This window comes from Schistocerca cancellata, chromosome 7 (assembly GCF_023864275.1).
Source record: "Schistocerca cancellata isolate TAMUIC-IGC-003103 chromosome 7, iqSchCanc2.1, whole genome shotgun sequence".
Taxonomy (NCBI): domain Eukaryota; kingdom Metazoa; phylum Arthropoda; class Insecta; order Orthoptera; family Acrididae; genus Schistocerca; species Schistocerca cancellata.
The window spans coordinates 486324960-486349087 of NC_064632.1; positions in this window are offsets into that span (position 1 = coordinate 486324960).

Sequence of the window (24128 nt, forward strand, 5' to 3'; positions counted from 1 at the left end):
TCCCCCCTCCCCCTTCACTTTTCCTCTCCTTCCCCCCCCCCTTTTCCCGTCATCTGACCAGTTTCCCCCCACCTGCTCTCGGGTGTGGTATGTCGTATTTGTGCCAACTTTTAGCGCAGTGTTTAAGTGAGTGTTCGGTGTTGTGCGTCCTTCCACAGTGTTGCGAACGGAAATCATGCTGTCGCTGGGTGTGCTTTTTATATCTCTTGCGAACAGAACCCAGACTGTGGCCGTGTTTTTTTTAATTGTCTGTCTATTGTTTTTCTGCTTCCTGTGTTTTATTAGCTTCATCCACCCTGTGTTTTATGTTTTACGCTCCAGAATTTTCTGCCATTTTTACCTTTAAGTCACCGATTTTATTGCCAACTGTTATTATTTTTTATTATCTTCATCTTTTTAAAACAAATTCTGTAGGCTGAACAGCGGCGTAATCAGCTGCTGCCAGCCCGCCCCCTTTAGGGGGAATCGAAACCCAATAAAGGAAAAAAAAGAGAGAATCAGATGCGCCAGCAGTCGCAGCATGTTGACGTTACCTGAAAAGGCGCTTTTAGTGAACAGTGTTATCAGAATGGGGAATGTGCTAGTTCACCACGTGCTCAGCCGCCACTTTCGTCATGCTTGACCTCCCAGGTCCCCAGACCTCAGTCCGTGCGATTATTGGCTTTGGGGTTACCTGAAGTCGCAAGTGTATCGTGATCTACTGACATCTCTAGGGATGCTGAAAGACAACATCCGACGCCAGTACCTCACCATAACTCTGGACATGCTTTACAGTGCTGTTCACAGCATTATTCCTAGACTACAGCTATTGTTGCGGAATGATGGTGGACATATTGAGCATTTCCTGCAAAGAACATCATCTTTGCTTTGTCTTACTTTGTTATGCTAATTATTGCTATTCTGATCAGATGAAGCGCCATCTGTCGGACATTTCTTGAACTTCTGTATTTTTTTGGTTTTAATAAAACCCCATGTCATTCAAAGCTTGTGTGTCAATTTGTACCTCTCTATATACATTATTCCGTGATTTATTCAGTTTTTAAAATTTATACCGACTTTTTGATCACCCAGTATGTATGCAAAAAAGAAAGCACCAGGAAAGAACTGCCAGGATGGAACGGAAATAGGTAGATGATATGTACATGATTACAATTTCATAAAAACTGGATGATTTATTCACGAGAAAGCTTCACAAATTGAGCATTTCAGTAACGCTTTGGTCCACCCCTTGCTCTTCGAGCAAGCAGTTATTCGGTTTGGCGTTAATGGAGAGAGTTGCTGGATGTACTGCAGAGGAATATCGTAGAAAATTCTATCGTTTGGCGCGTTAGCTCTTCAAAATCCCGAGATAGTTGGAGGGCATTGCCCATAATGCTCCACACATTCTCAATTGGGAAGAGATCCGGCGATCTTGCTGATCAAGGCAGATTTCACAAACACGAAGGCAAGCAGTAGAAACTCTCGCCATGTGCAGGCAGGCATTGCCTTGCTGAAATGTAAGACCAAGATATCTTGCCATGAACGGCAACAAAACGGAGCGTAGAATATCGTGCCGCTGAGCTGTTAGGGTGGCGCGGAGAGCAACAAAAGGGGCCCTAGTATGAAAAGAAACGACACTGGAGACTATCACACCTGGTTGTCGGGATGTATGGACGTTACCATCCCAAAGCTATCCAAGGCGTATTTGATGGTCATCGTCGCTCTGTTCTAAGCGAGACTCATCACTGAAGACAATTATACACCAACCAGTGAGGTTCCAGGCCGAAGACGTGTCTGCAGACGCCCCGGACAGTGGTGGGATACCAAACTGATTGTCGCCCGCCATACCGACCGACAGCCAGAAGTGATGGTGTGGGGTGCCATTGCTCTTCATAGCAGGACACCTTTGTCATCCGCGGCACCCTTATTGGACAGCGGAACGTCGACAGCATTCTACGCCCCGTTTTGTTGCCCTTCGCGGCATGCTATCCTGGACTCACATGTCAGGAAGGTAACTCCCGCCCTCACACGGCAAGAGTATTTGCTACTTGTCTTCGTGCTTACCAAACCCTAACTGGGCCAGCAAGGTCGACGGATCTCTCCCCAACTGAGAACGTCTGGATCACTATGGGCAGGGTCCTCCAACCAGCTCGGTATGTTGACGATCTACCGCTCCAGTTGGACAGAATTTGGCACGACATCCCTCAGGACATCCAACAACTCTGTCAATCTGTAGCAAGCCGAATAATTGCTTGCATAAGGGCCAGATGTGGACCTACTCGTTACTGACTTGCTCAACAAGAAGCCCTTTCTCCTGAATAAATCATACAATTTTTCTGAAACTGTAATCATTTGTTTGTACCAGAACATCTACCGATTTATGTCCCATTCGGACAATTCCTTCGTGTTGAGTTTTTTTTGTCTAAGAGTGCATTTTGCTGCTCTTTGATAAATATAGGCCGACCGCGGTGGCCGAGCGGTTCTAAGCGCTTCAGTCCGCAACCGCTCGACTGCTACGGTCGCAGATTCGGATCCTGTCTCGGGCGTGGATGTGTGTGACTTCCTTAGGTTAGTTAGGTTTAAGTAGCTCTAAGATCTAGGGGACTGATGACCTCAGATGTTGAGTCCCATAGTGCTCAGAGCCATATGAACCATTTGATAAAAACAGTCTTTCCTCCGCTGGAGAATCTGAACCATCGACGAAGAACGGTAAAAATAGCAGTCAAGCAGCAGTGTGCGTCCAATGTGCACAAAGAAAGGCACCGTGCAACCAATGGGGTGAAGGTTGTGGGACGTGCCAAATGTCCGCGAAGTGGGAAGTTTAAACAGTATGCTTTCTGAAAAGTTGAGTAATCTTTTAAGGGGCTCCGGAAAGGCTCAAAATCATGAAAAGTTCAATTTTTACTTTTTTGTGTTTTCTAAATCTGCAGACTATTACCTTTTAATAGATATATAATTTATTCAATTCCGGAGACTACAACTATTTTTAAATTTTTTTGAAATGTGTTCTACATGGGCGTGACCCACTGTTGCGCTGTTCAACTGCTGTCAAATGGTGTTATTATGAACGTCCGTGTTCATCAGGTACATTTTAGTGATGTGAGATAAAGTATGTGTTGTGGCTAACCTGTGATGGTTCAATATATATCGCTGGTGTGATTGTCGATTGTTTCATGTTTATTTACTCTGTCGTTATCTCGAAAATATTCGTAATTAAATCTGTTTCTGGAGTCTCTGTTTTGTTGAAGTATAATAATGAGTAAAAGTAAAGTTATTAGAAATCCTCTGAAGGCTTTTAAGAAAAGGAGAAATGTTGGAAAGCCAAAGGTATGTGTTATTACTGTAAACAATAAAGACGAGCGATGCTTGCTTTAGACAAGGAACGACTTCGGGCTGCAGACAGGGCTGTAAAGAGTCTAGAAATACAAGCAAGAGTAAACAGGAGGAGGAACAAGAGGAAGCTGGAGGAGGAGTTTGCAGAGGATGAAGATAATCCATCCTATTGACCTGGAATGCACTAAAAAGTTAATCCAATCTTTGTCGCTCGAGTCCCAAAACTTTTATTTTCTCATACTAATTGCATGTTTTCTAAGGATCTTCCAAACATATTTGTTTCAAACTTTCAGTAAATGTTACACAGTACCTTCTGCGTAATTTAACACAGCCTTTTTCCAAAAAACTGTATATTTTTGAATATATAAATAAAAAATTGCAAAAAAATGTTGTGAATTTTCATTACAATTGAAAAAAAAATCATCTTTAATAACTGAACTAAAATTTTGTAAAATCCCTGTGTTAAGTTGTAGCCCATATTCCAATAAATAATCTGTAAAAAGTTCAACTTCCTACCTCAAATACTTTGTGAGGAAAGATGTAATTTATAAGCGTTTTTTTAACATTGCAAGTATAGGGCGTTCCGGAGCCCCTTAACGGGCGTCACATAAAACCATGTGTGAACTACAAGCGTAATAAATATCAGGTCGACAATAGAAGAAGATGCAGCCCTGCACGGGAAGAAACTATTAAACCCGATCGCTTTGGTGAAACTGTTAATGAAATTACTTATTATCTTTGCAAGAAACGACACATCTGTCGTAAGAAAACCGTCTACAGAAATAGCCAAAAGATACTGTTCTAGTGTGAAGAATAAAGCGAGAAGAGATACAGCTGCACAAATCGAAAACGTGGCTGTGCTATAGGCTGATGGACAATAGTGTGTGGGCAGTAATAATGATAACAGAGAGAAGGAATGGAATTTCTAGCGGTGGCTAATAAGAAAGGAATACAAGAGACGGACAGAAGGATTACAATCCAGACAAAGAGGACTTAAAGAGTAACATCCTCTCAAATTAAGAACGATTCGAAAGTGCGATGAATGCAAGGTGTGACAGTACGTAACACCTTATAGCAGTGGAGCAACAGGTAACAGAAGCAGATTATGTAAACACGCAGATCAGAGGAGAGCCACCGGGCGAGGTGGCGCAGTGGTTAGTACGCTGGACTTCGCATTAGGGAGGACGACAGTTCAAATTCCCGTCCGGCCATCAAGATTAAAGTTTTCCAGGATTTGCTCAAATTGCTCCAAGCAAATGCCAGAAGGGCACGGTCGAGTTCCTTCTCCATCCTTTCGTTCAAATTCAAATGGCTCTGAGCACTATGGGACTTAACTTCTGAGTTCATCAATCCCCTAGAACTTAGAACTACTTAAACCTAACTAACCTAAGGACATCACACACATCCATGCCCGAGGCAGGATTCGAACCTGCGACCGTAGCGGTCGCGCGATTCCAGAATGTAGCGCCTAGAACCGCTCGGCCACCCCGGCCGGCGCATCCTTTCGTGATCAGAGCTTGTGCTTCGCCTCTAATGACGGCGATGTCGACGGGACATTGAGCTCTAATGCTCTAATCTACCTTCCTTTCTTCATAGTATATGCCAACGGGAATTTCGAACAGAATATAAAAAGGCATCGACTTGATATGAGAAATGGAAGAAGTTTCTGGTCCGACTCGCGGCTTATTTACAAAAGGGATGAAAACACAATGAGATTAGTTAAATGAGTGGATATGCGTGAGGATATGCGTTCTTTAACCACGGCAATAAGAAACATGCTTAGGCACTATTTTTATAATTTATATAAAAAACAGCTACCAGCCACATGTATGGTTTAGAAAGGTTTATTATCTTCAGACCATGACCGGTTTCGGATTTATCTTTACAAATCCATCTTCAGATGGCAGATTACAAGCGTTCTTAGTTGGACCCAGTTTTGTTTATGTTATTCATTTGCTGCACTGGGAAAGAAAAGAAATATTTTTGTTGTCATATCGGTAATGGTATTTTTACGAAAGATTTACTTCTTTTACAAGATCTAATTGCTCAGAGATGGTTTTTATAAACATTAGTAAACTTGCAGGTTAGTGTACTTACGAGCTGTGTAGTTCTGCCTGACGAAATATTCGTGCGTTTATGTTTTCGAACGCAAGCTTGATAAACTTTTCAATATGCACTATGTGAGTGCTATTCCGGTCTATGGATGTCACTTTTAACCTCATCATCTTAATTGACACGCAGCACACACGAATAACGTTTACAAAACGTGGCCCAGCTTCACATTACAAACGAGAACAATATTTGCAAAGAGCTTACAGTCATGTAATGTGAAGCTGGGCCACGTTTTGTAAACGTTATTCGTGTGTGCTGCGTGTCAATTAAGATGATGAGGTTAAAAGTGACATCCATAGACTGGAATAGCACTCACATAGTGCATATTGAAAAGTTTATCAAGCTTGCGTTCGAAAACATAAACGCACGAATATTTCGTCAGGCAGAACTACACAGCTCGTAAGTACACTAACCTGCAAGTTTACTAATGTTTATAAAAACCATCTCTGAGCAATTAGATCTTGTAAAAGAAGTAAATCTTTCGTAAAAATACCATTACCGATATGACAACAAAAATATTTCTTTTCTTTCCCAGTGCAGCAAATGAATAACATAAACAAAACTGGGTCCAACTAAGAACGCTTGTAATCTGCCATCTGAAGATGGATTTGTAAAGATAAATCCGAAACCGGTCATGGTCTGAAGATAATAAACCTTTCTAAACCATACATGTGGCTGGTAGCTGTTTTTTATATAAATTATAAACCTTAACAGCCACGGTTCTCAACATGTCGACTTTCGACAAAATAGCGTTATGCTTAGGCACATTCAGCCAAAGTGCTACACCATAAGTTTTCCTGTGACAGTCGATCCAAATTCAACTCAGCAACTACCTACAGATACAGCAGAACTACAGACTTTACTTGACGTCGTCTTTAGGAGCACGCAGAAGGCACTCAATATCGACCGTCTTTACAAGGAGTAGTGATATCAAATGGCCGAATCGCTCATGATCGAAGACTAAATACACTACTGGCCATTAAAATTGCTACACCACGAAGATGACGTGCTACAGACGCGAAATTTAACCGACAGGAAGAAGATGCTGTGATATGCAAATGATTAGGTTTACAGAGCATTCACACAAGGTTGGTGCCCGTGGCGACACATACGACGTGCTGACATGAGGAAAGTTTCCAACAGATTTCTCATACACAAACAGCAGTTGACCGGCGTTGCCTGGTGAAACGTTGTTGTGATGCCTCGTGTAAGGAGAAGAAATGCGTACCATCATGTTTCCGACTTTGATAAAGGTCGGATTGTAGCCTATCGCGATTGCGGTTCATCGTATCGCGACATTGCTGCTCGCGTCGGTCGAGATCCAATGACTGTTAGCAGAATATGGAATCGGTGGGTTCAGGAGAGTAATAAGGAACGCCGTGCTGGATCCCAACGGTCTCGTATCACTAGCAGTCGAGATGACAGGCATCTTATCGGCATGGCAGTAACGGATTGTGCTGCCACGTCTCGATCCATGAATCAACAGATGGGGTCGTTTGCAAGACAACAACCATCTGCACGATCAGTTAAGCGACGTTTGCAGCAGCATGGGCTATCAGATCGGAGACCATGGCTGCAGTTACCCTTAACGCTGCATCAGAGACAGGAGCGCCTGCGATGGTATACTCAACGACGAACCTGGGTGCACGAATGGCAGAACGTCATTTTTTCGGATGAATCCAGGTTCTGTTTACAGCATCATGATGGTCGCATCCGTGTTTGGAAACATCGCGGTGAACGCACATTGGAAACGTGTATTCGTCATCGCCATACTGGCGTATCACTCGGCGTGTTGATATGGGGTGCCACTGGTTACAAGTCTCGGTCACCATTCGAAGCTGGTGCTATTCCAGTGCCCACCGTAGTGATTTGTCGGAACCAGACGATACCTAAGCAGTTTTGTTTATATGGGGTTTGGTATTGATCTCCCTGAACACGAATACATTTTATTGGTCACTCCAACTGTTTTACAGATATTTCTCGTACATGGGACTTTGTGTGACCACGAACGCTTGGGACTATTTCGCTATTGAAGAATTCAGTTACCTTAATTCGTAATTTCACATGTGTCTTATTAAATAGGATTTGACAACATTAATTGTTTCATCCTATTCCAAGAACCAATAGTAAATAACACGATTAAAATTCGACCGACTAAATCGATCTTAGCTTCTTATAGTTAACGATTGTTTAGCCGGACATCGTCAACAGCACCTACTCGTGGCTTGCGGCGACACCGATTACTCTGCAGAAAAAAAGTACTAGCTTGTGACGTTCACCGTACTCTGTATTTGGTGAGCGCTTGTGTTCTTTTACGGTAACTAAAGACACTCTTGCAACCATTTCTTACTTGCTGTAAGTACACTGAGTAGCGCGTGGCCAGGACGGCGCAGGCGATTGTGGCAGGGGCGATCAAGAGAGGTAAATAGAATCAAAAGACGTCACAGTTTATTGCAGTATACGGGTCACCGCCCCAAGGAAACGCGGACTTAACCTGAATGCTAGTCTCCTGGGAAACACGTGTGTGTGTGCGCGCGCGGGATGGCAAGCGTTGAGGATATTTCTAAGACAAATGCCATTCTCAACACGAAGGAAAAATAACAGTGAGAGAGAGCAATGGCAGACGGGCAAAGTCCTGGAGCAGAACCAAACCAGAATATCCAGTCTGAGGTAGATGACTTAACCCATCTGTCTTGGAGCAGAACCGAAAATACGAGACAGATTCGCGAGAGCCTCTGTGCAGTCACATGGCCTCTCTCCCACGCATCCTGATTGGTTATTCAAAGACTGCTGATCTATGCCGCGTATCCGTACTGACTCTGCATTGTTCTTGCACTCAGCTACATCGATTCAGCACTCATTTAAAAGTAACAGTCAAAGGAAAACAAGTAAGTAAATTGTTTATTATTTCAAAAGTAATCGTCATAACTGTTAACACATTTATCCCACTGTGTGACGAGACTGTCAGTGCCTTCGTGGAAAAATGTTTGCGTTTACCTACGGAACCATGAGTGGACCCAGGCAGGCCCACATGTTGCGAAGATTGTTTCAAGTACGCTGCACAAGTTTCGCTGGGAAGCCCTTGCACAGCCTCCGTACAGTCCCTATCTCTCTGCATGCACTTTCCACTTTTTTTTTTTTTTTTTTGGAGCCCAGGAAAAACTTTCTTGGCCGTCGATTTGCTTCGGGCGAAGTGGTGCACGCTCGGGTAAAATCATAGTTCCGTAGGCAAAGGCAAACATTTTTCCATGAAGGCGCCGACCGTCGTCTCTTACGTACATATTAGTAGTTATGGCGATTGCTATTTAAATAATAAACAGTTTACTCACTTTTTCTCCATTTGTCTCGTCTTCATTTCACTCTCCCTTACAGCCGGGAGCGTGCACCTTGCTTGAATAATTGAATACAGAACGTAATACCTTAACGAAGAACATAAAAAAATTATCTACATTATTAATTTCTGAGTGATGCACTATGAGACAGACAATCGATCTACATAGTACTGGTACAGCAGACTATTAAGAACACTTTTATCATCCGGTACGACATTTTAAATTTCTTGCAAGTGTCCACTAACTGTGTATTTTTATATCGTAATCAGTCTTCCCGTGTTTTGAATACCTTCTCTCACCCATTCCTATCCAACGCCAAATATTCATTTCTGCATGTCTAATCGATAATCTTGTTACATACTTACAAAGTACTGCTACATTTTTGCTTAATGCTACCTGGTTTTCTAATTACACAGTTGCTTCGTAGCTTATCATGAATTGCACCAAAAAATGTCTTTCCTTGTCATCACACCTGCCTCCCTTTCACCGTTATACACATTAATTACGGCTGCTTAAAAGAAGTCTTTCACTATTCTACCATGTTTACGTTTGTAATGATGTTATTTCGTACTGCTGCGAATGTTCACAAATTGGCTCTCAGTTATTTATCTAAATTTATCTGCCTAAATTTATCAACTGCATATAATAATCGAAAGGACGAGTGTTTTTTACTTTCAACCAGAATCAAAATGTCATGTGCGAGGTTTAACTTCAATAAGTAGTTCACCTATAGGTTTACTCTTGCTCTAAACTCTTATTCACGTTGTTGATTGTTCTTGTACATATAACAGAAGCAGTAGTCGAGATACAATGGAGTCATGTTTCTGTCCTTTCTGTTATTTTTGTCCTTTCCGGCCTTTGCAATAAATGCTCGCAATCGTACGAGACGGTCTATGAGAGGTGCAGGTATGTCTCGGCTGGTCACATCTCCTATTAACCAATTTACATACATTAAATACTCACTGACAGTAAGAAGTTTGATTAAGCCACAAAAGACGTCATGTAATATCCGGTACAGCGTTGTTGCTAAGGAAAAACCCCCTTGCATTAGGGTGATGCCTAAGTTCGTGGCGTTTTTGCTTTGGATATTGGTTTTCTGGTTGCTATCGGTTTATTTATCGACTGCCAGTTTTTTATTTGTAGTTAGCTGTTGCTTTTTGCATTTACGTATTGTCATTGTCATTTCTCCTCTGCTCGGCCGTCTATTCTTCGGCGTCTCAACTCTGTCCACCACTGTGGATTTCGTTTAGCGTCTGGAGATTTTTACACCTGCCCTGTGGAAAGCCTTTACGCTGAGACTGCTGAACCTCCGCTGTCCAATCGGCGAGCTGTCCTTCTGAGTCGTTATGCTAGCCATCTGTCTTCCATGCCTGCCAATCCGGCCCATGACATTTTTTTCGACGCCGGCTTGGATTTAGGGTATGCTGGCCGCCCTTCCTCCCTACTACCACCGGGAGTCCGCTTCTGTCAAGTGCTACGTTCTCTTTCCTTCCACTTTCCTAAAACTTTCTTGACAACTTGGGGTACAGCACCGCCTTGGTTCCGGCCCCTGACCTGCCTGCTCCGTGACCGTTGTCAGTTTCCCAAGGATGGTACCCCTTCTCTTGTTTATCGTCGGGCATTTGCTGCTCTATGCGCACAAATGAAGGATGCCACATTTATTTACACTGATGGCTCAAAAACATCGTTTGGTGTTGGGAGTGCCTATATTGTTGGCTTCCCGACCAGTGTTCGGTTTTTACTGCGAAGCCTTACGCTGTTCTCCAGGCTGTCCAATACATTCCAATACATCCGTCGCCATCAGCGGATACAGTATGTTATCTGCTCAGATTCGCTCAGCTCTCCTCAGTCTCCAAGCTCTCTACCCCGACCACCCTCTGGTCCACCGGATTCAGTACTGCCTCCACTTGCTCCACTTGGGGGGCGTCTCTGTGGCGTTCCTCTGGATCCCAAGACATGTTGATATCTGTGGAAATGAGGCGGCCGATATAGCGGCCAAGGCTGCAGTCTCTCTTCTTCAGCCTGCTATTGGCATGATTCCCTTCACCGATCTACGGAGCGTTTTATGTCGTCGTGTTGCTCTTTTATGGCACGCACATTGGTGGACACTTCCCAATAATAAATTGCGGGACGTGAAAGCTCTTCCCTGTGCTTGGACCTCTTCCTCCCGAACGCGTCGTCGGGAGGAGGTAATTTTAACTAAGACTCCGGAAAGGGCACTGTCTTTTTAGCCATCGACATCTTTTAAGCGGCGATCCTCCCCCACTTTGCCCCCACTGCTCTCAACTGTGGGCGGTGAGACATATTTTACTTGAGTGCCCCTATTTTACTCCGCTACGCGCCCGTCTACAGCTGCCGCCTGATATATCTTCCATTTTAGCAGATGACACGCGCTCAGCCGACCGTGTTCTCGAGTTTATTAGTGCGAGTGAGATGACGTCAGTCATTTGAAGCTCTTTTTGGGGACAAACAAACCCCCTTCCATAGTGGATTTTTAAGCTTTCCTTCTGTTTTTAGTTTCCCCATTTTTTTGAGTTTCGCTCCCATTGATGCTGGTTTCCATTTTTTTTTTACCTTTTCCTAAATCACAGACCGGGCGCTAATGACCGTAGCACTTTTGCGCCCTACAACCATAACAAAAAAAAAATCTGTCATTTGGAGATAGTGAGTGGAGATGTGGATACTAGGAAATGGAGTGCCAAGTGGAGAAAAAGGAACGTTTCCGACATATTCTCCTGTTTGAGTTCAGTGTAGGGGTGAAAGCAGCGGGGGCAGCCAGAAACATTTGCTCCATGTATGAGGAAAATACTACTGGACAGAACATGCCGAGAAAATGGTTTCCTCTTTTTAAGGAGGATCTTTTTGAAATTAGTGACTCTCCACGTTCAGGAAGGCTTTCGGCGTTTGATGAAGATCATTTAAACGCATTAAACCGCAATGCTCTACATCAGTGTTCTCGAGAACTGACAGATGTGATGAACTGTTATCGTTCCAAGATTGTGCGACATTTACTTGTAATGGGGGAATGTTCAAAGCTGAAATCATACAAATCTGCGGGTGGCTGTATGTGGATCTTTGTTTGCTCGCCATCAGTTGCCTCGTGAACACCACCGAACATACCTATCACGTATTGTTACTGGTGGCGAGAAATGGCGTCCTTATGTTTACATTGGGAAAAGGAAGGAATGGTTGTTCCCAAACAAAGCAGAAATTCCCCGTACAAAGACCTCCACGCATTCGGCGGTGTGGTGTACTACGAACTGGTTCTCCGAGGCGTAACCATCTCTGTTGACATTTATTGTCAACAACAGAAACGTCTTCCAGACGCAATCCAAGTACAACGACCAGCAAGACTGCGTGAAGTCATGCTACTCCACGAGAATGCCCGCCCGCATTTTGCTGGACTGACAAAAAACACGATACAGGCGTTGGGGTGGGAAGTTATTCCGCAGGCACCTTATTCAGCTGACCTTCTACCCTCAGATTTTCATCTTTTCCGCTCTCTATCAAACAACCTTGAAGGAACTTCCTTTCCGGATGAAAATGCGCTTCGAACATGGCTCAACGAGCTCTTTGCCTCAAAACAACGTGATTTCTACAATCGCGAATTCGAAAAGTTATCCCAGCATTGGCAGACTGTTGTAAACAGTGAATCAGAATGCATTACTGATGGCTACAGTCTCTGTTACGTGTATCTGTTGTGTTTATTACACTTGTGGAAAATCGCTACGAACTTATGCACCATATGAATCGTTGAGCACAATGTACTTATAATGTGCCACATTAGTCCATCTGCTTGCAGTTCACTTCAGTAGTGTTTACAAGGTCGTTGTTTCAGACTGTACAGAAATTTAAGTTTTGTCAGCTTATGGTGCCCCAATACATGCGATACTGGATGTATTACCGGTATGTAAAATTTTCTCTGTCTCATTTTCAGCAGATGCTTGTTATTTACTGTCCTTTTGCTGAATGACACTTTCTTTTGTTCTCAGAACGTAAAGCACGAGAGATGACGGGTCTGTTGTACCAAATACTCAGAAAACATATCTGAAAAACATCCGAAATTTTGTCCACGGTGTTCGGTATTGGCCGGCCGCTATGGCCGAGCGGTTCTAGGCGCTTCAGTCCGGAACCACGCGACTGCTACGGTCGCAGGTTCGAAACCTGCCTTGGGCATGGATGTGTGTGATGCCCTTAGGTTAGTTAGGTTTAAGTAGTTCTAAGTTCTAGGGGACTGATGACCTCAGATGTTAAGTCCCATTGTGCTCAGAGCCATTTGAACCTTTTTTTTTTGTTCGGTAGTGATGTCAAATACCAGCGTAATATAAAAGAAAAGAAAAAATAGAATGTTGAGTGGGAAAGACAACGGGTAAGTCCCAACTAGCATATAAATGTCAGCTATAGTGCACAGATGATTGGTGCACATGGCAAATGAACGTTACTAATTTTGTTCTGTAGACTGTATCAGGAAACGAATCGTTCATTTACTGACCTGTTATCATTTAATTTTTAACTCAAATACTTGGTTTATTGTGTTAGACCTTTAAAGTAATAATATAGCTCGTAATGAATGGAATACTGAAGTTAACAAGACTTGGGGATCTTGAGAAAATGGAAAAAGTTGCAAGAAGTATTCTAAACCTAGAAGTAGTAGTAATCCTGAATACAGATTAAGATCAAATAGAGAACTCTATTTGAAGATGGATAAGCTAACTAACATAATGAGGAAAAGTCGACTACAGTTTTAAGCCCACATATAACGAATGGATAATAACAGGCTAACCAAGCAGATCTTCAACTTACTAAGCAGCTTCAAATCAAACCCACGTGGTTCACGGAAAGTGACAAAGATACGAAAAACAGAGGAATTAGAATGGATACAATAGCTGAAAGAATACCTTTTAGCAAAGCAACACAAAAGCAGGATTCCAGCAGAGGGACACTTTCGAAGGATGAAGGAAGTCTAGGACAACGAAAATTGAACACAAAGAAGCAAAACCAAAGTTGATTTATCGTACGTTCCAAAAGGGGCGAAATATCTCACGAAATAAGCATCAATCGAAAAAACTACAAACAACGAAACTCGTCTAGCTTGAAGGGGGAAACCAGATGGCGCTATGGTTGCCCCGCTAGATGGCGCTGCCATAGGTCAAACGAATATCAACTGCGTTTTTTTTTTATAAATAGGAACCCCCATTTTTATTACATATTCGTGTAGTACGAAAAGAAATGTGAATATTTTAGTTTGACCACTTTTTTCGCTTTGTGACAGATGGCGCTGTAATAGTTACAAACGTATAAGTACATGGTGTCACGTAACATTTCGCCAGTGCGGAAGGTATTTGCTTCGTGATACATTACCCCTGTTAAAATGGACCGTTTACCAATTGCGGAAAAGGTCGATATCGTGTTGATGTATGGCTATTGTGATCAAAATGCCCAATGGGCGTGTGCTATGTATGCTGCTCGGTATCGTGGACGACATCATCCAAGTGTCCGGACCGTTCGCAGGGTAGTTACGTTATTTAAGGAAACAGGAAGCGTTCAGCCACGTGTGAAACGTCAACCACGACTTGCAACAAATGATGGTGCCCAAGTAGGTGCTTTAGCTGCTGTCGCGGCTAACCCGCACATCAGTAGCAGAAAAATTGCGCGAGAATCGGGAATCACAAATACGTCGGTGCTGAGAATGGTACATCAACATAGACTGCACCTGTACCATATTTCTATGCACCAGGAATTGCATGACGACGACTTTGAACGTCCACTGGGCACAAGAGAAATTACGGGACGATGACAGATTTTTTGCACACGTTCTATTTACCGACGAAGCGTCATTCACCAACAGCGGTAACGTAAAACGGCATTATGTAGGCTGATTTCTTACGTATTGTTCTACCGATGTTACTACAAGATGTTTTACTGCATGACAGAATGACGATCTACTTCCAACATGATGGATGTCCGGCATATAGCCCGCGCGCGGTTGAAGCGGTATTAAATAGCATATTTCATGACAGGTGGATTGGTCGTCGAAGCAACATACCATGGCCCGCACGTTCACCGGATCTGACGTCCCCGGATTTCTTTCTGTGGGGAAAGTTGAAGGATATTTGCTATCGTGATCCACCGACAACGCCTGACAACATGCGTCAGCGCATTGTCAACGCATGTGCGAACATTACGGAAGGCGAACTACTCGCTGTTGAGAGGAATGTCGTTACACGTATTGCCAAATGCATTGAGGTTGACGGACATCATTTTGAGCATTTATTGCATTAATATGGTATTTACAGGTAATCACGCTGTAACGTCATGCTTTCTCGGAAATGATAAGTTCACAAAGGTACATGTATCACATTGGAACAACCGAAATAAAATGTTCAAACGCACCTACGTTCTGTATTTTAATTTAAAAAACCTACCTGTTACCAACTGTTCGTCTAAAATTGTGAGCCATATGTTTGTGGCTATTACAGCGCCATCTATCACAAAGCGAAAAAACTGGTCCAACTAAACCATTCACATTTGTTTACGTACTACACGAATATGTAATAAAATATGGAGGTTCCTATTTAAAAAAGCGCAGTTAATTTCCGTTTGACCTATGGCAGCGCCATCTAGCGGGCCAACCATAGTGCCATCTGGTTTCTCCCTTCAAGCTAGACAAGTTTCGTTCTTTGTAGTTTTTTCGTTTGATGCTTATTTCGTGAGATATTTGGCCCGGCCACTATCAATGGACCACCCTGTTTATGAGCAGATGTTGACAGCCGTTTAAATTTTTTAATTCGGTCGATAATTATGTGAAATAGTGAAGATCAAAGTTTTGTTACCCCTGATAGCTGTTAGATAGGCACCCTGTGAGTAGGACTGGGTTGAACGTCTTAGTCTTTTAGCAATGTAGATGTGTTCTGGGGTCCCTCTCTCTCTCTCTACGTGCACAAGCCGCCTTCTGAAGGCGGTTTACACGCAGCAAATGCTCTATTCGACAAGGCTGTCTGTAATGCTAACCCAAAGTGATTACCCTTGCTAATCGTTCGTGAGATTTGCGGGCTGCTGATATAGCGGTGGAGGCGTGTGACGTGTGATGCGCTGTGCTGTCATTCCCGCCAGGTGCAGCGTGGTCGTGAAGCGGCAGCAGCGTAGCCTTGCCGTACTGCAGGGACGCCCCGCAAGTGGTCGTGCAAGTAGTTCATGGTCGAGGTCGCGCCATGACTCGGCGCACGACCTTGCCTGCATTCTGAGGAGGAGAGAAACGAAGTCATATACACAACTGTTGTTGGTTCCCAGATATTAGTTCTTAGTAAATCTCGCGAGTTCTTTGAAACAGCACGTTTATGTAATTCGAGAATATAAGTACAAATTGGTTCAACCACCAACGCTTTACACTGCATTGGTACAGTGCCTTTCAGTAACACCTGTCATGCTACAGTAGTGGAAATCACTATAAAGGCATGAATATTTGTAGGAAACTTAACATTGTAGGTTGGAATAGTTGCGCACAGTGTATATGCAGTAGTGTGGGATCCAGTTTACCGATGAATGCAATCAAATGGTATCGCATTTGATGTCAGTAAAAATGGCTCTGAGCACTATGGGACTTAACTGCTGTGGTCATCAGTCCCCTAGAACTTAGAACTACTTAAACCTAACTAACCTAAGGACAACACACACATCCATGCCCGAGGCAGGATTCGAACCTGCGACCGTAGCGGTCGCGCGGCTCCAGACTGTAGTGTCTAGAACCGCTCGGCCACTCCGGCCGGCGATGTCAGTAGTATAGTATATAACAAGACATGAACGCTTCACGTGGTAGAAGGTGGAACACGCCTGATAAACAAAGCAAGAGCCTACGGAATATCAGACCAGCTGTGTGGCTGGATTGAAGAGTTTTTAGCAAACAGAACACAGCATGTTGTTCTCAATGGAGAGACGTCTACAGACGTTAAAGTAACCTCTGGCGTGCCACAGTGGAGTTTTATGGGACCATTGCTTTTCAAAATATATATAAATGACTTAGTAGATAGTGTCGGAAGTTCCATGCGGCTTTTCGCGGATGATGCTGTAGTATACAGAGAAATTGCAGCATTAGAAAATTGCAGCTAAATGCAGGAAAATCTGCAGCGGATAGGTACTTGGAGCAGGGAGTGGCAACTGACCCCTACTATAGACAAATGTAATGTATTGCGAATACATAGAAAAAAGGATCCTTTATTGCATGATTATATGATAGCGGAAAAAACACTGGTAGCTGTTACTTCTGTAAAACATCTGGGAGTATGTGGACGGAACGATTTGAAATCGAATGATCATATAAAATTAATTGTTGGTATGGCGAGTGCCAGGTTGAGATTCATTGGGAGAGTCCTTAGAAAATGTAGTCAATCAACCAAGGAGGTGGCTTACAAAACACTCGTTCGACCTATACTTGAGTATTGCTCATCAGTGTGGGATCCGTACCAGTTCGGGTTGACAGAGGAGATAGAGAAGATCCAAAGAAGAGCGGCGCGTTTCGTCACAGAGTTATTTGTTAAGCGTGATAGTGTTACGGAGATGTTTAGCAAACTCAAGTGGTAGACTCTGCAAGAGAGGCGCTCTGTATCGCGGTGTAGCCTGCTGTCCAGGTTTCGAGAGGGTGCGTTTCTGGATAAGGTATCGAATATACTGGTTCCCCCTACTTATACCTCCCGAGGAGACCACGAAAGTAAAATTAGAGAGATTCGAGCGTGCACGGAGGCTTTCCGGCAGTCGTTCTTCCCGCGAACCATACACGACTGGAACAGGAAAGGGAGGTAATAACAGTGGCACGTAAAGTGCCCTCCGCCACACACCGTTGGATGGCTTGCGGAGTATAAATGTAGATGTAGATAAAGTCAGTTGGCTCTGTGTGGTGTTAGAGCGTGTGTACGTGCTCTTCCTGCAGATAGGAAACAGGCGCCATTAATAACACTGCGTTTTGTGTACATAAACCATGATTGTGACAGTTCCAAGTAGAAAACAGTTATCGTGTGACGAACAAGCAAAAATCCGCGAGTAGAACGGAATGGGACACACTAATAGTCAATAAGCGAAAAACTGAAAATTTCAAGTACAGTGATTTGTAATTTCGTTAGACTGGGCGCACGAAATGGACAGAACAGAAATTGTAGGCAAAGTAGAAAAATATTTGAGGCATCGAAGTGGTTACTTGTGCGTAAGGCAAGGGCCACAAACCGTTATTCTTCTCAACTTGTTGCTAATTCGCAGCCGCCAGTAAGTGCCAGACGTGTACGAGAAGTTTTGTCAAATGAAAACATCGTGCATTCGAGAAAAGGCTACAGAAACCTGTTCTGACCCCCTAACATATAAACAGTCTAGAACGGAATTTGTTGAAAAGCATAAGTCACGGATCTGAGAATGGGATAAAGTGATCTTCAGTGAAGAGAGGAAGTTTAATATAGATGGTCCCATGGATTGCAATATGACTGGCATGAGTTGAAAACAGAGGAACAGGGAGGAATGAACAAAAATTTTGGCTCTGGAAGTGTTACGGTTTGGGCCGCCTTTTGCATTGAAGGTAAATCGCGCATTGCTTGGGTGAACGCTAGAATAAACTCTAGTATGTACACTGAGATGCTGTAGACAAAATGTACTAGAATGTATGAGGACCTAGGGGACGAAAATCTAATGTTTCCACAAGATAATGCACCTCTGCATGTTTCTGCTACAACAGAAAAGGTGGGTTGAAGATAAAAATATTTACGTCTTGCCCTGACTCACTCGTAGCCTGGATTTGAACCCCGTGGAAAAACTTTCTGAGGTGTGTTTATCGTAATGGAAGACAATTTGAGGCCGTATGTGAGCTGAAAAGACCGACACGAGAAGAAAAGGAGACAATTTCAATCCGGCAAATGTGACCGAGCGGTTCTAGGCGCTTCAGTCCGGAACCGCGCTGCTGGTACGGTCACAGGTTCGAGTCCTGCCTCGGGCATGGATGTGCGTGATGTCCTCAGGTTATTTAAGTTTAAGTAATTCTATGTCTAGGGGACTGATGAACTCAGATGTTAAGTCCCATAGTGCTTAGAGCCATTTGAACCATTTAGACAATTTCACTTCAAGAAATGCAAACGCTAATACAATCAATGCCGAAGTGAATTTTTGAGGTGGTTAGAAAGAACGGAGGGTGGACAAAGTGCTAACAATGAAACAAATCAACGGGACAGTGAGTGCCTTTATACAAATTTCCACCAGGAAATACAAACACCTTATTTTGTTACGTTGTGACGCAGAACTGTGTAATTCCGTCACGATTGTTTATGTCTTACATGTATCTACCACTTTCATAGTAAATTCACAAGGCTTGTGGGGGGCAGGGGGGGGGGAGAGGCGGCTAAGGGAACAAAGCCACATTATTTCACCACTAGGCGCAGTCCAGCGATGCGGAGGTTCGTCGTTTAAGCAGCGACAATCATCGATGCCCCAATGAGGGGTGCCTCGTCTTGTTGGAAGATAAAATTCTCGGAACCAGCATACAGCTGTGGGAACAACCACAACTGCATGGTGTCAGTCTTCCCAAAGAAGAAAAACGCCCCGATACAGCTTTGTCAGGGAAATCCTCATCCCATCGGGATCCCTACCCCCCTCCTCGGTAGGAAATCCCCAGCTCTCCCCTCCTCTCCCCAACCTGTACTAAATGTAATTCAAAAATCGCTGGCAAATTCAAATTTTTGTAGTAAATTCGAATTTTGGTGGTAAATTCAAATGTTAATTACACTGAATTGCAGACAACATAACAATAATAACAATATACTCAATATTTATAAAAATTCAACTTGCATAGCGCTGGTGTGGAAGGATGTAGGGTACTCTCTTTCTTTCATTATCTTTGCAATACTGGTGCAGTCTAACTATGATGTCACGAAGCAAGATGGCTGACCCAGAATACCGGTGCTCCCTAATTTTCCTCCTCCTATTGGTGGGAAATTCAAAAATCCGCGGGAAAATTCAATTTTTTTCCTCTGGCTGTGAAGCACTGGAGTTGGGGAGGAGTAGCTGCCGTTGACTGAGCACTAGAGATCAGCTCTAGCTAGTCTCGTCAAAAAATGCTGGATGTAGAGAGGATATTTTGGTTATTCGTTTTGCACTAGAGAGTTGCTCAAGCCAGTCTAGCTAACAGCCCTATGTGGGAAGGATGAGTAGTAATAATAAGACAGCAAACTATCACTAAATCGCAGTGGAGTAGCCTCCTACCGATTTACGAGTGAGTAGCTATTGGGAGGGAAATAAGGATGGGTAATAAATGTTAGGACAGCGACCCACAGTCCCAGTGCTGCTATTTTTTTCTTTATTGTTATTTCATCCCCCTGCACCCCATATGGGCAGGGGAGGGGTGAGGGGCGGGGGCCGTCAGATGTACAGGCAACCTGCTCATCAGCCAGTGGGCAATAAAACAGTAAATTAGATGAAAAAAACAACAAACAGATAGCGGAGATACATACATTGAATCGAAAACTTTTTAAAGGTGAAAAATAAAATGGAAGTTTAGAGATAAACGATGGATGACTTTTTTGCTCTGGTAATTAAAAACCGTAATAATAAAAGGTAAAATAAAATACAATATACGCACACTGAAAACATGTTGCCGAAACTCTGACATGTAAAAGAAGCACTTTCCTGTGTCTGGAAATTGGAAAGGCCTGCCATGGGATAGGGAGTCAGTCGTCGAAAGGGACAAGGTTGGCTGATGAGAGGGTAGAAATGCGGGGATATAAGAATGGAGGGCTGGTGCATAGCAGCGATGGGATAGGAGTGGCTGTTGGTAGTGAAGAGGGGGATGGACCAGAGAGGGGAATCAGTGACACTAATGACGTCGGGAAAGGGGTGTGTGGAAAGAAAGGCAGAAGGGAAAAATGGGGGTAAAGATATATGGGGAGGGGTAGGAGAGGAAGCCCTACAAAGGTGGAGTGGGTGGGATGGGCGTATAGCTGATAGGACGAGTAAATGTTGGGCCAGAGTTCATGATCTGGGAGGGGGGATGGCTGAAGTTTCGTTGGGAGAGAATGTGAAGGGTGTGTAACTGGAGGGTTGGTGAGATGTGTTGGCAAAGGTGCGGCAGCATATGAAAATTGGAAAGCAGAGGGGAAACGATAGGATTATTGGTGTCGATTTTGCGGATAATGTAAATCCAGTGCTGCTTCTTTTCTTTTTTTTGGGAGGTTTATGTACAGCGTCACGGGTGGATCTCAGTCTTATTGTTTTTTTTATTTATTTATTTACACGTCAAGTTCCGTAGGACGAAATTGAGGAGCAAATCTCCAAGGTCATGGAATTGTCAGTACACGAAAAGTAATAACAGATAAAAATAAAATGTTTATGAACCCCAAAATGGATGGAATTGTGAAATTGTTCTATCCTGCAATGACATCATCCCGATGACATCATTGGAGTGCACCTTGAAGATGTGGCAGTGGGATTTGATGTCCTGTGCCACCCTCCAACGGTGGAAGTTCAAGTTAACAGGTAATAGGCAGCGCAACTACATAGGTGCTGATACTGGCAGTCGTATTGGGGACGTCACATATCAAGACTGACACTTTATTAGTGGCCTTAACAGGGCTATCGTTAGCAATGATATGAATCTGTATCCTCAAGGATGGTAAGAGGAACAGCGTGGCAGTGCCAGTGCCGGGGAGTCATGGTGTCAATGTGGTGTATGCCAGTGAGCATGTCGCGCAGGGCATCCACTTTGTCGTAGAGACGACTTGCCTTCTTTCGAATGGACGTCTTTAGAGTTACAATGTTTGTTTCCTCGTTGGGGGCAACAACCCTCGTGAGGGGAAGAGCATGCTGGCTCCACTGAAGCACGTTATTCTGCAGGCGCTGGAGGGTCTGCATCAGGGAGCCACCAATCGCGGCCCATGCACAGGAGCCGTAGGTGATGGAAGGGTGGAGAGCCATCTGGTACAGTCAGAGTTTGGTTCCTACATTCAGTTCCCTGCTGCTGCAGAGTGGGTATAAAGCTTTTATCGGGTTCTGTCCATTTTGGCTGACGTATTCTGCATGTTGAGGGAAGAGCAGTTTTTTATCCTTCCAGACATCTAGATATATGGTATCTGGGCACCATGGGATCTGGACGCCTGCAATAGTGATCTTATGGTGTAGAATTGGGCGCCTTTTCTTGAAGTAGACTGACTTTTTTCCTTTATTGTATTTTCAATTCCCCATCTGGGGAGGCATTACAAGTGTATAGGAGGAAATTTAAAACAATATGAAGGTGAAAAACATGGTGGAACAGAGAGATAAAAAGGGAGGACATAATGGAAGACACAATACAAAAAGGAGTGACTGTAAAATGGAGATAAAAATCTAAAAAGGTATTGTACACAAAAAACCACACACTGTAAGGATTAAAAGACACAAGGCATGCCTGGAGCATGAAAACTCGCAGAACGATTAAAACAGCCACGCGAGGGGCGGCACAGCACGGAACAAACATGGACAGCAAAACTGTACACAACTCGAGCACACGATTAAAACCACGTCACTTGACGACACTGTAGAACGTCCGTAACACAACACTGACGCAGCACACTCAGTGATGAATTAAAAATCTGAGAGGATTTGCCAGGGGTGGGGATACGAGGGAGAAGGGAAAAGGGGGGAAGAGGCGGTGCTAGAAGGGGTGGGAGAGAAGGACGGGAGAGGAAAACAGCTGAGGAGGGAGTGCAGAGACTCAGGAGGGGGGGGGGGAGGATTAAAGAGAGGAGATGAGGGGTGCAGGTGAGGTGACGGTCGAGTGGGAGGCCAAGGTATCTCAGGGTAGGGGTGAGCTGGATTTGACGAACATAAATGGTGAGGTAGAAATCCTGGAGAAGGAAGGAACGGTTAATGCGTCCTATGATGATTGCCTGGGTCTTGGAGGGGTTGATACAAAGGAATTACTGGTTGCACTAAGTGGTAAACTGGTCAAGGTTGGTTTTTAAGGGTTCGTTGGGACCGTCGAAGGATAGGACAGAGAGCAAGCAAGGCGGTGTCATCAGCATATTGGAGGAGGTGTACAGGTGTGGGTGGCTTGGGCATATCGGAGGGGAGAGGATGGGGGCCTTGGGGGACGTAGACTGCCATAAATCCCGGGACCTATATATGTGAGTCCTGTAGTTACTCCGTTGGGAATAAGTCAGTTACATTTATTTACGAGTTGCAAGTCGCATCCTAGCTGACAGAAACGTGGGAAATACATCGCATGATATTTTTGTGAGTGGTGTGCTGAATAGCTCTTCATCTCAAGACAAAAATCTGACATGTCATCTCCAGTCTAGTCCAGCGCCATCTACTGAGTTTATTGCGCACGTGAGGAGCCGTCGAGCCGAAACCTCTCTTATCCACTGCCAGTCCGACGACCTCTCGTGACCACTCCTGCAGCTGGCGGAGGTCGCTGCGAGACAGGAAGGCGCGGCTTAGACATAGAGTTCTAACTGCAATTCCACCCCGAACATAGACACCTCAGTTTAAAAACTCCACTCTACCCAATCCAAAATATGGATTTTGCTGTCCATACACCTCGAATTTCTCACACGATATGTAGATTTCTCCATTTTACGCGCGTTATTTTCGAAGACAGATGAAATCAGAGCATACACGATTTTTCACATCGCTCTGAGTATGAAAGTCCTGTACAACAGTATGGCATACACGATATTTCCTTTAAGTATTCTCTCATGCAATAAAGAAATCTGTTCTTTTCAGCCTAATAACAGCTATGTCTTCCTTCATAGGACTAGAAATGGCTCTGAGCTCTATGGGACTTATCTTCTGAGGTCACCAGTCCCCTAGAACGTAGAACTACTTAAACCTAACTAACCTAAGGACATCACACACATCCATGCCCGAGGCAGGATTCGCACCTGCGACCGGAGCGAACTCTCCTAAGACAGTCAAATGCCCCACCAACTATGAAGTCTCTTAAGGTGTCAGCAAGAGGAGTTGTAAATACCGGGTTAATACTACGTATCACTGTATACATTCGGTAATATAGGTCATTTTATTATGATGACACACTCTCACTGTGTAAGTGGAAGATTGAAATTCCATTAAAAGTTCTCGCTGCAGCGAAACCACGCATGTTACTGCTCCAACTCGCTAATCATATCTGTGGCACTCTCATCCTCGCTTCCACTCGCCTGGGGCACGTCATTGATATTAAATCGAATGGCTAATTAATGAAATTGATCATGAGAGTCACTGTGCATGGTGAGTAATTTCTTTCTTTCTGCAGTCAGATTACACTCTCCAGGTAACCGTTACAGACTATGCTGTGACATCCCTGGGGGCTTCCCACAGGCTAGGTAGTCACTTCCTCCAGTACCAAAATGGGTGGTAACTGTCGCCAGACAG